The following is a 4,195-nucleotide window of genomic DNA, read 5'->3' on the forward strand; positions in this document are numbered from 1 at the left end:
ATGACAAACAACAAAAAAGTTATTGATGCTACCTCTATATTCCAGTTCATTTTATGTTAGCAATATTAGTACGTATTCCATATTCTGTACTGTACTGCAACATAAGGATCTTATCTATTGTATAGCAGCTTGTTACAATAAATATTTCAAATCACAGTATCATTTTACTAATGATATATATAAACGGAAAAAGTAATTTTGACATGAGGCTGCCACTAACATTCAGGTATAGTACCTGTGCAAATCTGCCTGCACAGTCGACCTGTGCATGCACACCTGAACGTTACTGTGAAACTACGCTGTATTTTCTGCCTGCACATGAGACATGAGTAAATATATAGTATGTATAGCTTAATCAATATGCCTGTATCAAAAACGACCTGCACAGGTGTGCCTTAAACGTTAGTGGGAAGACCTGCGCGGGATCTGCAGCCCTGCATAAATCAAGCACGTTCGATTGCTTATTTTCTTCGATACAAAAAACTAGTGGTAGGTAATCAAATCAAGAAAAAAAGTTACAGGAAAAAGTAATATTTTGGCTAGCAAAACAAATCACAGGGAAAACTCATATTAGTAAATTTGAAAAAACTCACATTAGTTAATTATGGTGGCCGGTAATAAAGTAACGGTAGCACTTACATTTCTTGGGGGTCACTAGAAGTACCTTTATAATATTTCCAGTGTTTTGTTTATGTTTCTACAGTAATCGGCAAAAGGTTTGTACTAAACACCGGAAAGGTGGATGCATAAGGGGTTAAAACACTTAGGGATTACTACTAGCTATAGGGGGATACACGCAGTGGATCCATCGTCATTGCGTGTATCAGCCTTATTCACTCGATATTTAATTAGTGAAACAAGAATACAATTGCATCTTTAAGCATACCATTCAAAAGATTTTAGTTTCGTTAACATAATGTGATATATGAAAGCGCCATACGAATTAAAATAGGCATGTGAGGTCTTCGTAAAATATGTTTTCGAGGCAGTTTTTCAATCCAATATGGCGTCCACCGACTGAGGTGCCGTTCGTAACCGCAGGGGATCCAACATCTTTCCCAGCCTTCTCAGCACTCATCTGAACAATGTTAGAGTATATGTAACGTTTATTGATCTTTCTCAAGATTGCAGTTGTAATCAGCACAACAAAACAACATTTCGTTGCCTATATTAGTGAAAGTATGGAACTTCTTATTCCTGGGGTCATGGCTTGAACTGAAATTAATTTTTACCTTGTAATTGGTGGTTTTATCCTTACTGCCATCACAACTGAAACTCCACAGTGCTTATTTGATTGTAATTATACATGTTTTGGTTTTAATTAACTTCAAATTGCACTTGAACTATGTTGCCGTTCCTGGTTCCTATGCGCTCACTCCACAAACACAGTTGCGGGCAGCACACGACTACATGGTTTATGAGGAGCAAAGCTTTATTCCCTTGATTGTTTACTTTACTCATTATTTAGTTTAACTTTACTTTGTTACCTCAAAATGTTTATTTAATTCATGTCTATTATCCCTTTTTTGCAACCAAATTAACCCCGAAAAATTACAGATATTTCTAAAGTAGATACTAGCAGACAACGGCAAGATGACAATAGAAGAGCGCAAACAACGCCGTAGGTACTATTCACAACAAAACTTTTGATATTTGAGTCTGGAATCTATTTACTTTTTCAACAACGAATATTTTCAAATTAATAATCATGAATATGTAAAAGATTTATGCAATTCATGACCTTATACTGCTGTTTTAACTATTTATTTAAATAATTATCTAGTGCACACTTCTTCTTCTTCTACCAAAACATTGTAGTTTCCTTGGATAAGCCGCGGTTGATATCATTGCTGATGATTGTTGTAAAGAAAGTGCCCCAGCGTCTATGGGTACTAGTGGTGTGCGAATTTAGCACTTGGAATGTTAAGTTTATAGACACAAGCAACTCCGCAAACATCGAGATGGTGTCAATCTTCTAAATGGTTGGTGTTATAAGTAAAAATTTCGAAAGCGTCATGGAGGTATGTTTGCACTGTGCATGGCTAGACTTTCATTAACCTCTGTTTAATCTTAAAATATGTCCTTAATTTCTAACTTTGGAGGAAATACTTCGAAAGGAAAGTAGAGGTCTCGAGCTCTTGCTCTCACCACAGATGACTCGTAACTGGTGCCCATCTCCGGCGTCAGGACGTGTTAAAGTACTTTTTCGAATGGTGGATCCACACGCGGTGAAAACTGGACCAGCTAATCCAGTCGGTTGTTTCCCTTATCTAAGAAGGAATAATGTGCTTTCTTTTCTGTGACTTTTTTCTTGTTTCTTTTTATTTCATGACTATTTTTACCTGGTTTCACAAAACCAACAGGCAAGATCAGGGCTGGATTTACAACTGCGGAGGCCCAAGGGCAAGAATTTTTGTGGAGGACCACCATTCGCTATCACATAGGCAAGGTGGTATATATGTAATGTTGGGCAAGGACCATACAGTAGCATATGCTGTAATGAGAATTACTTACAGCTAGGTACTGCCCTTTAATACTAAGTAGTTTTTTTATATTTTACACGTCTGATAAAATAACAACACCAATAACCACTATATAATCGGCAAAATTACAATATATTGACGACATTCGTCAGACGGAAATTTACACAAACACACAAACTTGTGGGAGATGCTAGCCCTAAGCTATGTAATATGCTAGCCTATATCTTACTGTTTCTTTTCTACTCGAATATTAAACACTTGGACTATTTAGTTGTCATCTCTGACACTTGATGCATCTAGTTTATAATGCCTTTAAAAATAACACATAATCGCGAGCAGACAGAGAAATATTTAGCAAAATTACCTTATCCCATCATCATAAAAACCTTTGTCATTGTTTACAGGAACGGGAGCTTTAAGCAGTGTTGCCGTTGTATCCACATAAAGTTTCCGCAAGACGCAAGTGCTTAGTTATGTCAGAGTCAAAGTAATAGGGTCTGCTCAACTCGGCAGTGGGGGCGGAGCTAATACTGTGACGTCAGAAGAGTAACGCTACCCGTGCGTCTCCATTGAATTACTTAAAGAAGCTTTAATTTTTATACATTTAATCCATATCGCATGTTTTTTTTGTTTTTTTTTATAAAATCTTGATAAAACCTGTAAAGAGGTCACATGCTTGATGTTTTTTAATAACCATTCAAAGTATATAGGGTCTGCTCAACTCGGCAGTGGGGGCGGAGCTAATACTTTGATGTCAGAGGAGTAACACTCCCGTGTTCTCCATTGAATTACTTAAAGAACCCTTAGTTTTTATACATTTAATCCATATCGCATGGTGTTTTTCATAAAATCTTGATTATAAAATCTGTAGAGGTCACATGTTTGATTTTTTTAATACCCATTCTCTCATTTAGTCACCAAACCTTGTTTTATTGCGCAAAATATACCAGTTTGAACACACATAGCTACTCCAGCTTTCTGCATATGTTTATTCTTTACTTATTTATTTACTTACCTATACACTGGTTTGCTGTATTCTCTTCAAGTCCATTTCTTTTAACATGACAAAACTCTCTCTCTCTCTCTCTCTCTCTCTCTCTCTCTCTCTCTCTCTCTCTCTCAGGTAGTAATATTATCAAGATTTTAGATAATTCTTAAGAAATGTATTTAGTTCTGTCACTGTGTTCATACCTCACTTTGAAAAGCAACTTTTTTTATGATAAAGGTTAGAATGATAGATTAATTTTATTTTCCAAATCTTATTGTGAATACTTATTGTTAGGCAATAAATAGAAAGAAAATGTGGATACAGGCAGTGCTAGAAATGGCAGTTGCATTTGCACGATTTGGCCACAAAAAAGAAAACAATATCAAAAGTATAAGAATTACATCATATACGATATAAGGTATCAAAGGAATAAATGGTGAAGAAAATGATGCAGGGAACACATTTCCAGCAAATTTCTCATTAGCACTTCATATCACATAAATATACTTCCGAACACATAAATTTACATATAACACAAACTGTATACATAAAGGTATTAATTATGCATGCCTCAAACGATTATAATATTTTCGAAAAAAGTACAAAAAGTTATTCGTCAGTCTGGCTGGATGTATCTGATGACGTTTCACAAGGGGCGGGGCTAGATTTCAGTTCTCCCACGAACACTTAATTTTTTTATAATTTTTGCGTGCGTAGATAATAT

The sequence above is a fragment of the Macrobrachium nipponense genome, chromosome 44 (genome assembly GCF_015104395.2).
Source record: "Macrobrachium nipponense isolate FS-2020 chromosome 44, ASM1510439v2, whole genome shotgun sequence".
NCBI lineage: Eukaryota > Metazoa > Arthropoda > Malacostraca > Decapoda > Palaemonidae > Macrobrachium > Macrobrachium nipponense.